General features: G+C 43.0%; 1 long non-coding RNA gene across 1 annotated transcript; it reads left to right on the top strand.

Annotated features, from left to right (window-relative positions):
• Window positions 1-1,609: 1,609 nt before the first annotated feature.
• LOC142150130 (uncharacterized) lies at window positions 1,610-2,536 on the top strand. Its single transcript, XR_012691029.1, has 2 exons — window positions 1,610-1,691; window positions 2,260-2,536. It is a non-coding gene; the product is annotated as an uncharacterized LOC142150130 (long non-coding RNA).
• Window positions 2,537-14,168: the final 11,632 nt, after the last annotated feature.

Here is a 14,168-nt window from a genome sequence, read left to right as displayed (position 1 = left end):
CTGGGCGATATGTGTCCAATGAGGGCAAACTGCGGGCATATCAAAGGGTCCGCAGACATTTACGCCTGCGGTATGGGATACGCAGGAGCGTCGTCCAGCTCCAGAGGCGCTGGAGCGATCTCCGGCGCCGTCAACCCAGGCTCCTTGCTGACCTCCGGCAGGAGATAGTAAGAAGTGAGTTCTGTATTAATCGCAAAAACCATCACATGTGTACATATATATTTGCTATATGTTTGTAAATACATTCACCCAAATCACCTGACATGGCCTACATAACAATGTGCAAGCACACTCTAAAGGACATGCCCCTTCCAGTACACCCAAAATGCTTTGCCTCCTGTCTCCTACTTTTGTCTGCTGGCAATTTAATGACCTAAATGTTTGATTATGAAAAATCTGACCATTAAGGGTGGGTTTTGGAATCAGCCATTGTAACTCTTGACCCGTGTGCTGTAGCTTGCTGGTGTAACCTTAAAAAAGTTTTGTAGGGGCAGATGTGTTGTCATTATTTGGCAAAGATGTAAAAGCCAGGTTTCAAATTCCAAACACCTTAGTGTATAGACTAATTTTTAAAAACTCCCATAAGATGCAAACAGATTACAGAGTGTACTAGATATAGCTAATCAATCATTACTTAACTGCCTATTTTGACTATTATAGACTGTGAGGTAGTCCCAACAAAGGGTGATTTCCAAAATATGCTCAACATTCTAAGATTTGGAGCTCCATCCACTAATTCTGTGATCATGTAAAGAGAGAACTAATTGATATTAATCCCAGGGCCATGGGAGTTTGCTGACTTAAATTCACCAACATGAAAAAACATACTAGGGCCAAATTTGTTCAAAACCTAATTAGGCGCCCAGTAGTATGTTTAGGGAGTGTGGTAGACAACACATGCAAATATGGAGCAAGCCTCCAAACTCCACACATATGAAACAATAATCAGGGAGTTGAATTCCTGACCCCAGTGCTGTGAGAGCAAAGTGCTGACCACTAGGCCACTGTGATATTCCACAACTCAATGTAAAATACCAAAAATTGAGCAAGGTCATCATCATAATCATTTATTTATATAGCGCCACTAAATCCGCAGCAATGTACAGAGATTCCATTCACATCAGTCCCTGTCCCATTGTACCGGGCCGACAAGTCATGTGAAATGCTTTGTGGTCATCATGTTTAGCTCCTTGCATTGTTAGTAGCTAATATTTCTGGCTGCTGACAATGTAAAGATTATGAAATATGTATGATCACCTGAATGTCATAATACTATCTGTTTTTTCAAATGGTGATTGTGTTAACATGTCCTTTTGTTTATATTTCCTTGTTTCAAACAGACCGGGCACGCTGGGAACGCCGCCAACGCCGCCGGGCAGTGATGGAGGCGCAGGCAGCGGAGGAGGAGGAGTTGGAGGAGGAGCCAGTGGCGGTGGCTGTGGCACTGTCCTCGGAGGAGGAGGAGGAGGACCCAGTGGCGGTGGCAGTGGCACTGTCCGCGGAGGAGGACCCAGTGGCGGTGGCAGTGGCACTGTCCTCGGAGGAGGAGGTGGACCAGCCGGTGCCAGTGGCAGCGGTGAAGGAGGAGGAAGTAGCCCAGCCGGTTGGAGTGCAGGAGGAGGCTGACCCGGAGGAGCAACATTTGGAGGAGGCAGCATCGGGCAGCCAAGAGGCAGTGGCCCTTGATGATAGTAAGTATTTGCCAAAAGTGAGGGACCTAATTTGATAAGATTGAGATGTCCATTATACTGTGACGCCATGATGTTGATTAAATGGTGACATAAATGCCACCGGTTTAACACATAATATCTGGCTATAATTTTGATATATATTAAACACTCAAACCACAGCCAGAGCCATATTAACACATGGGCACGCAGGCTAGGGCCGTAAAAAATGTGGCCACTAGCCTGGTCAACTTGCCAGTATATTAATGACTTGATTTTAATTTCAAACATCAACCCAATTCTTTTTAATTCCTGTGAGTGATTGTGTAGGTAGTGGGCCATGGTAGTGCTTTGCCCTGGGCCCTATAATGCTGGATAAGACAACCCTGTCCATGTCCCTCTCCCTGTGGCTCACCTGAATGTAGTACATTGATCCAAATGCATTATCAACGTCTAATGTGCGTCCAAATGGTTTAGTTGCCAGAAGCGTAACATTTTAAAGTAATTTAACACTACACATCTCTAGTAAATCCTGTCTGTTTGATCAAATAGGTATACATGTATGTAATGTTTCTTTTCTGCTTCTTTGCAGCACACATGGAGGAAGCTGACCATTGGCCTCCCCCCCCCACCAACCCTGTCAGAGATGCGGACAGAAATTGTTGCATCTTTTGCAAAAATAAAGCGGCTCCAAAAGGAGCTGGACAAAGTGCTGCAGGAGCTGGAGCAGAAAATGGTGTATTGGGAGAGCTTGTATGATTAGGTTTTTTTTTTTTTCTTAAGTTTATATGTAAATAGTTTGACTCATTCCTGTAAATATGTTTTGTTTTGTTATTATATGCCAATTTTTATACATTTTTGAAAAAGCATCCTTGGTGTGTGTGTCTTTATTCATCTAATTCTCCTACATGTGGGTGTAAGGACAAAAGAAATTGTATATAAGAATCCAAAAAGATTAACATTTAAATAAGATGGATTGTTTTGAAGTCCATCATGATTTAGCTAGCAGAAAAGATTGTGATTTGCTCTTTGCATGTAATTGAAATTAAACATGTGCCCTCCACGAACAAGCCACCCCTATAAGAGGTATTGCATCTGTAGGCCCTGTGTGCAAGATAAAATCCAAAAATGACAAACGCTCTAGCTAGTTACCAATTCCCCCAAATACATATGGCATTGTAGTGATAGTCCAAGGTTACATTCACGTAACAGAGCAAAGCCAGTGACACATTGAAGAGAGCCTCGAAAGTGTTCCCAGAAGTGGCGTCAGTGGTGTAAGGCAGAAGTGCAAGCGAGGCAAAGGCCCATGGTACTGGAGTGTTGAGAGCGGCCTGTTTGGATAAAGCTGAGTACATGACATAACGTGTACGCCATGGATCCAGATGAAAGTCTATTTGCTGACAATGTTGCATTTACCTCCAAGGAAGCTGTCACCCACAACACCACCCCCCCCCCCTCTTAGTTCATTCAGAATACTCAATGTGAGCATGCACCTAATACTGTGCATGTGAAGTATAGGCCGTGAGGCTTCTCGGATTTTACCCCCAAATAAAGATTTACTTTCAATACAGTATAAATCAGAGGGCATATTTTACAATATGGTTGCGTGTGTATAACAAATCAAAAATAGAAAAAGAAAGCATTGTGTCACATTTCTTGTTAGGATAATGATTCCAGTCCACACATTAGTTATGGGTATGCTCAGTATTTGAACTCATGTCTGCTGTGCTGTGAGTCCAAAGTGCTAACCAGTGAGCTACCTGTGAGATTGGCGTTTTGTCCGTAATTTGTGTGAATAATGAAGAGTAGTATTAAGTGTGAGTTGCCTGTGTAGCACGCATGCTGTATTGTTGGTGTTGTCTGTGTATTTTCATGTCTCAGGTTGGGGTAGTGGGTAGCTGTCCCCATTTGCATACAGTCATTCCTGAGTTCTAATCCAGACAGAAACCCTTCCTCTGTGTGGAGGTTGTATACACTCTTGTGTGTATCCTTTATGGAAGAGTATGCTGTGCATTTTGCTGTAAAGGCAAGATTTATTTACACCACTTACATTTTGATAGATTCGTTATTCATGTGTTTTTAATGTAGCCATTGTCCATGCATTTTGCGCACTATACGGCGACTTGAAATCCTAAACACAGAAAGATCGTGAAGAATGTGTTTGTTAGCAGTGTGTATTGCACTAATTATTCGCAAAGTAAAACAAGGTTGAGAGTGTTCCAGATTATTGTTAATTGACAGTGATTAATGAGTAAAGAGCTATCTCGTTAAAATAAGCCCCAGGCATGTTTGTTGTGTTGTATATAAATAAACTGTTGGCCCCTCCCACAGTGGGCGTGAAGTATGCATTGTTTAGCTTGCCGTCGATCAGTTGAGAGCCGTCGCTTATGCGTGCAGCATGCTTAAAAATACGCAGGTGGGTGTGTTTTCTAACGTTCGCACTACTTATTTGCGTCACTTAGTTGTAATGGACCACAAGGGGGTGTGTTTTTGCTGTTTGAGGTGCTTATTTCACACGCAAAACGGGTTGCGTCACTCAAAGTATGCAAGGCAGATGCGTATGCATTTGCGTACCTTGATGAATCGGGCCCTTGGATTGGCCACCTCTCCGAGTGAGGAGAGTAATAGGGGAAGTTAACGTAGAAAACCCCTTGATGAATTGGCGATAATAATTTGTAAGGTCAATAAAACGCTGGGTAGCCTTGAGACCAGAAGGTTGAGGCCAATTATGAATAGCTTCCAATTTGCTTGGATCTATCCGAAGGCCGGAGCCTGATACAATATATCCTAGGAAGGGTACTTTAGAGCAATTGAAGAGACATTTCTCGAGCTTGCAGAACAGGAGATTAGCACATAAACCAGAAAACACCTCTTTGACATGCATGAGATGAGTAGACAGGTCTTGTGAAAAGATTAGGATATCATCCAAATAAACTACCACTGATTGGTAGAGTAAATCCCTAAATATTTCGTTCACAAAGCCCTGAAAGACAGCTGAGGCGTTACTGAGCCCAAACGGCATCACCAGGTATTCATAGTGGCCGTCTCTGGTATTAAATGCGGTTTTCCACTCGTCTCCTCTTCGGATTCTGATTAGGTTGTAGGCTCCCATGAGGTCCAACTTAGTAAAGATCCGTGCCCCTCGAATACGGTCAAAGAGCTCAGAGATTAAAGGAAGGGGGTAGCGATTTTTAATTGTGATGGCATTTAGGGGGGAGGGGCAAGCAAGTATTTATGGGATAGACATTGAGAGTAGTAAGGAGGAATTTAACAAGAGTAAAGGGGGTGGAGAGGGGGGAAAGGGAAGCATAGTCGATAAGGAGCGGCCCTTTTTAAAGCAAAAAGAAATACCTAAGAGAGGCAATAGACTTAAGTGCATGCTTGCAAATGCAAGAAGCCTGACAGGTAAAATGGGGGAGTTAGAACTAGTAGCAATGAATGAGCAGTATGATATTATAGGTATTACTGAGACCTGGTGGGATGATACACATGACTGGGCAGTCAACTTGGAAGGCTATTCTCTCTTCAGGAGAGATAGGGTAAATAAAAGGGGAGGAGGAGTATGTCTTTATATTAAGCCAGAATTAAAACCAAGTATTCAGGAAGTTATATACGAGAATATTGGTGATAATATAGAGGCATTGTGGGTGGAAATATCCAGCGGAGGAAAAAGTTCAGAGAAGTTTCTGATAGGGATATGCTATAAACCGCCAGATATTAGTACGATTGAGGAAGCCCAACTTCTACAGCAAATTGAAAAGGCTACACAACTAGGTCAAATTTTAATTATGGGGGATTTTAATTATCCGGACATTGATTGGAGTACTGAGACCTGCGGTACAGCTAGGGGAAATAGGTTTCTGAGCACGCTAAAAGACCATTACATGTCCCAATTAGTTGAGGAACCAACTAGGAACCGGACTATACTGGACCTAGTAATAACAAACAATGTAGACGTAATATCAAATATTCAAGTAAAGGAGCACTTGGGAAACAGTGATCATAATATGGTCTCATTTGAATTTAGTTTCCAGAAACAACAGTATAAGGGATCAACTAGGACTTTAAACTTTAAAAAGGCAAATTTTAATATGCTAAAGGAGTCTATAAAGAGCATAGACTGGGACAAAGCCTTTGAAGGAAAAAATACGGAAGAAATGTGGGCTGTCTTTAAAATGTTGTTGGAAACATACACGTATAAGTTCATTCCTATGGGAAATAAATGTAAAAGAATTAAGTCTAAACCAATGTGGCTAAATAAAAAGGTAAGGGAAGAAATGCAAAAGAAGAAGCGTGCATTTAAATTGTTTAAGTCTGAAGGGTCAGAGGAGTCCTTCCATAGGTACAAGGAATGTAATAAAACATGCAAAAAGGAAATTAGATTGGCTAAATTAGAAAATGAAAGGCACGTTGCAAAAGAAAGTAAGACAAACCCCAAAAAGTTTTTTAAGTATATAAATGGCAAAAGGATTAAAAAAGATAATATAGGACCCCTAAGAAGTGAGATGGGTGAATTGATAAATGATTCTAAGGAAAAAGCAGAGATATTAAACACGTTCTTTTCTTCAGTATTTATCAGAGAGGAACAAATGGCAGGAGTAATACATAAAAATGGAAATGAAACCATGCCATTAATTAATACTTGGTTGTCAGAGGAAGAAGTCCAAAGGTGACTGAAGAATATTAAGATAAATAAAGCTCCAGGTCCAGGTGGCATACACCCAAGGGTCCTTATGGAGTTAAATTCGGAAATATCTAGACCGCTATTCTTAATTTTCAGAGATTCAATCTCATCAGGCTCAGTACCAAGGTATTGGCGAATAGCAGATGTGGTGCCGTTGTTTAAAAAGGGGACGAGATCACAACCAGAGAATTATAGACCTGTAAGCCTGACATCAATAGTGGGGAAACTACTGGAAGGTATTTTAAGGGACAGTATTCAGGATTACTTGGTACGCAATAAAATTATTAGTGGGAATCAACATGGATTTGTGAGGGATAGGTCATGTCAAACTAATCTAGTTAGTTTCTATGAGGAAGTTAGTGGGAACTTAGATCAGGGCAGGACAGTAGATGTGGTCTACTTAGATTTTGCAAAGGCCTTTGATACAGTGTCACACAAGAGGTTGGTTTACAAAATAAGGGAACTGGGTCTAGAAATCAAAATTTGTACTTGGATCGAAAACTGGTTAGAGAATAGGGAACAGAGAGTTGTGATAAATGGAACATTTTCTAATTGGTCAAAAGTCTTAAGTGGAGTACCTCAAGGTTCCGTGCTGGGTCCACTCCTTTTTAATATATTTATTAATGACCTTGGTGATGGTTTAGAGAGTAAAGTTTCTATTTCTGCAGATGACACTAAACTCTGTAAGGTAATAAAATCAGAGCAAGATGTAGCTTCTCTACAGAGGGACTGGAGGATTGGGCGGCTAAATGGAATATGAGGTTTAACACAGATAAATGTAAGGTTATGCATTCAGGGATCAAAAACAAGAACGCAATCTATAAATTAAATGGAATTAATTTGGGAGAATCTATAATGGAAAAGGATTTGGGAGTGCTCGTAGACAGTAGACTTAGCAATAGTGCTCAATGTCAAGCAGCAGCTGCAAGGGCAAACAAAGTATTGGCATGCATAAAAAGGGGCATAGATGCAAGGGAAGACAGTGTAATTTTGCCACTGTATAAATCGTTGGTAAGACCTCATCTTGAATATGCAGTACAGTTCTGGGCACCACTCTATAAAAAAGATAATTTGGAACTAGAAAGGGTTCAGAGAAGGGCGACAAAATTGATAAAGGGTATGGAGTCATTAAGTTATGAGGAAAGGTTAGCCAGTTTAGGCATGTTTACTTTAGAAAAGAGGCTTCTAAGGGGACATATGATTACTATGTACAAATACATTAGGGGTCAATACGGAGAGCTTTCATGGAAACTTTTTACCCCAAGGACCATACACAGGACACGTGGTCATCCCCTAAGGTTAGAGGAGAGGAAATTTCACAACCAGCAAAGGAAGGGGTTCTTTACAGTAAGGGCAGTCAAGATATGGAATTCATTGCCAGGGAAGGTTGTGATGGCAGATTCAATAGATATGTTTAAGAAAGGGTTAGACAAATTTTTAGCGGAAAGGTGTATCCAGGGATACGACCGTTAATTTAAAATAAAGGATAGTAGTGGATATAGGGTAAAAATTGGATTGCAATATTGAGTCTGGGGGGATTTTCAAAATTGAAACAGATGGGCGGTTGCCTACTCTGGATTAATTTCAAATATAAGTGCAGGATCGCAGGAGATCCAAAATAGGTTGAACTTGATGGACTGGTGTCTTTTTTCAACCTCATCAACTATGTTACTATGTTACTATGTTACTAGTCTTCTGTAATCAATGCACGGTCTGAGAGAGCCGTCCTTCTTCTTTACAAAAAAGAAGCCTGCACCTGCTGGAGAAGATGATTTCCTAATGAATACCTTCATGAGGTTCTCAGCCACATACTCCGACATAGCCTGTGTCTCGGGCCAAGACAGCGGATATACCCTGACTCTAGGAATGTTCTTTCCAGGGATGAGGTCGATGGGGCAATTCCAAGGCCGATGGGGAGGAAGGATCTCGGAATCAATTTTGGAGAACACATCAGCGAACTCAGGGTAGACTTCAGGAAGGCCCAACAAGGAAGAAGTACAGAGACAGGCCAGCCTGGGTTTAGATGGGAAACGGATCTCAGACATCTTTTATTGCAGGATGAACCCCAGCGGATAACTTGAGCTCGCTGCCAGTCGAATGGTGGAGAATGGAGCTTCAGCCAGAGTAGACCCAGGATGATAGGGTTAATGGATTGGGGTAGCACAAGGAAACTTATAATCTCGGAGTGAAGTGCTCCTATCTCCATCCGGAGAGGAGAAGTAGAGAGAGAGATTGAGCCATTGGAGACTCTATTTCCATCCACAGCAGTGAGCATCAAATGTTGAGACAGGGGTAGACTATCCAGACAGAGTTCGGTCACTAGTTTGGAAGAGATGAAGTTCCCTGCGGACCCCGAGTCCACAAGGGCCCAGGTAGCAAATGGTCCATTAGGGGAAACCAAGGTGACTGGCATCAAGAACTCTGAATCCTTCCGAAGGTAGGGAGAAAGGGACTGGGGTCCTAGGTTGACCTCCCTAATATCACCTAGGAGGTGGCGTTTCCCGGCCTCTTGGGACAAACGGAGAGAAGATGTCCTGGTTCATCGCAATACAAACAGAGACGGTTTTTCATACGTCTCTCACTTTCCTCTGGGGACAGACAAGAACGGCCGATCTGCATAGGTTCCTCTGCAGGTGGAGTAGGAGGAATAAAGTTAGGTGCTAGACGAGGAAACGGCCGGCGAGTGCGGTCCCGTTCGAGAGCTCGTTCCCTGTGGCGGATGTCCACCTTAATACACAGGGATATGAGGTCATCCAGATTGGAAGGAAGATCACGAGAAGCTAAATCATCCTTGATGCGCTCATTAAGATCTTGCCAGAAGGTAGCGATGAGAGCTTTGTCGTTCCATCGGAGTTCGGCTGCAAGGGTCCGAAATTGCACCGCATATTGTCCTGCTGTAAGAGAGCCTTGGCGTAATCCTAGGAGACCAGAGGCGGCCGAAGAGATTCTTCCGGGTTCATCAAATACCTTGCGGAATCTTTCAATGAAGACCACAGAATTTTGCAGTATGGGGTCATCCCTTTCCCAGAGAGGGGAAGCCCAGGCCAATGCTTGCTCTGAGAGAAGCAAAATCAAATAGGCCACTTTCGCTCTTTCTGGCGAGAAATTCTCCGGAGCCAGCTCAAATTGAATAGAACACTGGTTGAGGAAGCCACGGCATTTCAGCGGATCGCCATCATATTTCTTGGGAGGAGGAAGACGGAGGCCTTTGACGGTAGTACCCCTAGCGGGGACGGCAGGATCTGATGCAGCATAGGATGTGGCAGCCGAGGAAGTGGTAGGTGGCGATGCTTGCAAGGAGTCCAGAAGGGAGATGACTCCCTGAATGCATTGCAATAATTGTGCCTGGTTGGCTTCTTGTCGTTCCACTCTCTGACCCAGGTGAAGCAATAAGTCGCGGGCCGAAGGTTTGGTCCGGTCCGCTCATGGCCAGAGTATTCTGTCACTTTTTTACACAGAGAATATCACTGACTGGTATTAGCGTTACTAACCTGAGAGGCGCAGAGTCTAACACACCACCGGTGTTCACCAGGGACCCCCGCAAGAAGGATTGGGCTTTGCTGCGTGCGATGTGCAGGTCGCGGTTCTCCCAGGAAGTCACCAGTGCAGTGAATAGAGGGTAGTCAGACAGGCCGAGTCGAAACCAAGGAAGCGAGGTACCACGGAGAGTAGGCAAGAGTAGTCAGGAACGGTCCAAAGGTCAATACCAGTGCGGGCAGCGAAGTACAAGGGAAATCCGGAAGAAAGGTCAAACAAGCCAAGGAGTCAATACAAAGGAGGTCAGGAACAGAATTATAACTAAATGCTGGAGCTGGGTAGAACCAATTATCTGTCACCCTAATGGTGCCAGAGTGAAGTTTAAATAGGGGCAGACAGGAAGCCCTAAGGAAGAAGTCTCAGCTGATCGCCGGGAAGCATCTGGGTTGCTTGGCAACCGAGCGGTGCACCGCGCATGCGCGAGCGCCGCAATCACGTGGTCGCGTCCCATTGTCTAGCAATGGGACGTCTCTTCCGGCCAGAAGGTGTCCGTCTCAGGCACCCAGCGGGGGTGCGGAGACGGCACCTGACAGAGACTCTCTAACCGATCTTTGGGCTTTAATACATATTCCACCACTGTGAAAACCTGGGTGGGTAGTTCCCCTTTCCAAGTCTACCGGAACAGGTCAAGGGGTCCACTGACTCTTCAGCCATATACTAATTCAAAAGAGGAGAAACCGGTAGCATTCCCAGTCCCCCCCCCTGAGGTTACAAATGGCCAAAGCATATGCTTCAGAGTGGCATTGATCCGCTTGCACAGTTTGTTAGTGTGTGAATGGTAGGAGCACTCCACACTTTGCCCAGAGACACTGGACAAGTTAGTTTCTGAATTGTGTCCCTTAATCAGTTAAGATCTCACTGGGGAACCCTCCCCTACCAAATATTCCTAGCAGTGCATTCGTACCTTTTCAGCAGTGATGGCAGACAGAGCCACAGCCTCTGAAAACGGGTAGCTTAAACCACCATGGTGAGGCTGTACCTCTTCCCCAATCTATTGGGCACAGGCAGCGGATGTACTATATCCACAGACACTATTGCAAGGACCTGAGGGAAACTTGAACACTGAGTTGTCCAAGCCACTGACACACATCTCAGAATTTACAATAGGTCCGGACATCATCTGGCATTCAGGCCAGAAAAAATTCTGTGTCAGGCGCTTCAGTGTTCGGTCCCTCCCTGTTACAATCACCATAGAGAAACAGTGTCCTTTACTTATCCTGATTTGCGCTGACAAACCAAGGGTGCGGAATCTAATGAGTTCCCCGGTATTCAGAAAGAACTGCTTCAAGGCAGGATGGAGTAGAGTTTACAGCTCACCGTTGATGCATTAGCTGAGAAGGGTGGAGCAGAGACAGAGGAGGATGCACAGGTAGGCAACTGGGTAACAGTTACTACAGCTGCCTCCCTCTGGAAGTACAGCAGCAGAGAGAGCAAGAGGCAGGCCAGTTCTGAGCTGAGCAGTCCCAGCAGATTTGCCAGATTGGATGAAGATACTGTGAAAGGCAGTTCAGAATTGGTAGAGTTGAGTGAGACTGCTTCCTCTAGCAAACAGGAGAAGAGTCTCTCCAGCATAGAGGGGACCAAAGTTACTCAGGGACCCAGGTAGATTGAATGGTAGGGGATTCAAATATTAGGAAGGTAGATAGGGCAATCTGCTACAGGGACTGTGCATGAAAAACAGTGTGTTGTCTCCTGGGTGCTCGGGTTTGACATAATGCGGATCAAGTGGACAGATTGCTGGGAGCAGCTGGGAATGACCTGGTGGTTTTGTTGCGTGTTGGCACCAATGACCGAGTTAGAGGAAGATGGGGTGTCCTAAACAATGATTTCAGGGACATAGGATACACACTTAAAGTAAGGACATCCAAGGAAGTATTTTGGAAAATACTACCTGTGTCACGCGCTAGGCCAGGGAGGTGGTGGGAGATTAGGGAGGTTAATGCGTGGGCAAAAGATTAGTGTAGGAAGTAGGGTTTTGGATTCTTAGAGCACTAGACTGAATTCTCAGTCAGTTGCCATCTTTATTGTCAAGATGGATTGCACCTGAATGAGGAGGGTGCTGCTGTGCTAGGGGAGAGGATGGTGGAGAATATTTTAAACTAGGGTCAAGGGGGTGGAAGGGAGGGGGGGGCATAGCCGTTAAGGAGAGGCCCTTGTTAAAGCAAAAAGGAATACATAAGGGAGGCAATAGACTTAAGTGTATGCTTGTTAATGCAAGAAGCCTGACAGGTAAAATGGGGGAATTAGAACTAATAGTAACGAATGAGCAATATGATATTATAGGTATTATGGAGACCTGGTGGGATGATACACACGACTGGGCTGTCAACTAAAAGGGGAGGAGGAGTATGTCTTTATATTAAACAAGAGTTAAAACCAAGTATTCAGGAAGTTATTTATGAGAACATTGGTAATAATATAGAGGCATTGTGGGTGGAAATATCAGTGGAGGAAAAAGTTCAGAGAAGCTGATGATAGGGATATGCTATAAACGGCCTGATATAAGAATGATTAAGGAAGTCCAACTTCTATAGCAAATTGAAAAGGCTACACAACTAGGTCAAGTTTTAATTATGGGGGATTTTAATTATCTGGACATTGATTGGAGTACTGAGACCTGCGGTACATCTAGTGGCAACAGGTTTCTGAGCACGCTAAAAGACCATTACAAGTCCCAATTAGTAAATGAACCAACTAGGAACCGGACTATATTGCACCTAGTAATAGCAAAATATGTAGGCCTAATATCTAATATTCAAGTAAGGGAACTCTTGGGAAACAGTGATCATAATATGGTAGCATATGAAATTAGTTTCCAGAAGCAACGGTATAAGGGATCAAATAGGGCTTTAAACTTTTGAAAGGCAAATTTTAATATGCTAAAGTAGTCTATAAAGTGCATAGACTGGGACAAAGTTTTTGAAGGAAAAATCTGAAAGAAAAGTGAGAGAAGTGAGATTGGTGAATTGATAAATGATACTAAAAAGCAGGAGGTATTAAAAACCTTCTTGTCTTCAGTATTTACTAGAGAGGAACAAATGGTAGGAATAATACATAAAAATGGAAATGAAACCGTAACATTAATTAATTCTTGGCTGACAAAGGAAGAAGTCCAGAGGCGACTGAAGAATATTAAGATAAATAAGGCTCCAGGTCCAGATGGCACATAACCAAGGGTTCTTATGGAGCTAAACTCAAAAATAGCTAGACCGCTATGTTTAATTCTAAGAGATTCATTCTCATCAGGCTTAGTACCAAGGGATTGGCGAATAGCAGATGTGGTGCCATTGGCACCAAATCTGGGGACGAGTTCACAACTAGGGAATTATAGACCTGTAAGCCTGACATCAATAGTGGGGAAACTACTGGAAGGTAAATTAAGGGATAGTGTTCAGGATTACTAGATGCGCAATAAGTTTATTAGTGGGAATCAGCATGGATTTGTAAGGAATAGATCATGTCAAACTAATTTAATTAGTTTCTATCAGGAAGTTAGTGGGAACTTAGACCATGGTAGTACATTAGATGTGGTCTACTTAAATTTTGCAAAGGTCTTTGATACAGTGCCACAGAAGAAGTTAGTTTACAAAATAAAGGGAACTGGGTCTAGGAAACAACATTTGTACTTGGGTCGAAAACCGGTTAGAGAATAGGGAACAAAGAGTTGTGATAAATGGAACATTTTGTAATTGGTCAAAAGTTTTAAGTGGAGTACCTCAAGGTTCTGTGCTGGGGCCACTCCTTTTTAATATATTTATTAATGACCTTTGTGATGGTTTAGAGAGTAATGTTTCCATTTTTGCAGATGACACTAAACTTTGTAAGGTAATAAAATCAGAGCAAGATGTAGTTTCACTAGAGAGGGATTTAAATAAACTGGAATATTGGGCGGCTAAACAGAGTATTAGGTTCAACATAGATAAATGTAAGGTAAGGCATTCTATAAATTAAATGGGATTAATTTAGGGGAATCTATAATGGTAAAGGGTTTGGGAGTGCTTGAAGACAGTAGACTTAACAATAGTGCTCAATATCAAGCAGCAGCTGCAAGGGCAAGTAAAGTATTGACATGCATAAAAAGGGGCATAGATGCAAGGGAAGATAGTATTATTTTGCCACGGTATGAATTGTTGGTAAGACCTCATCTTGAATATGGTGTAGAGTTCTGGGTACCAATCTATAAAAAAAGATATTTTGGAACTAGAAAGTGTTCAAAAAAGGGCTACAAAATTGATAAAGGATATGGAGTGATTAAGTTATGAGAAAAGGTTAGCCAGTTT

The sequence above is a fragment of the Mixophyes fleayi genome, chromosome 4 (genome assembly GCF_038048845.1).
Source record: "Mixophyes fleayi isolate aMixFle1 chromosome 4, aMixFle1.hap1, whole genome shotgun sequence".
NCBI classification, from domain to species: Eukaryota; Metazoa; Chordata; class Amphibia; order Anura; family Limnodynastidae; genus Mixophyes; species Mixophyes fleayi.
This window is presented reverse-complemented; position numbering and strand designations above follow the sequence as displayed.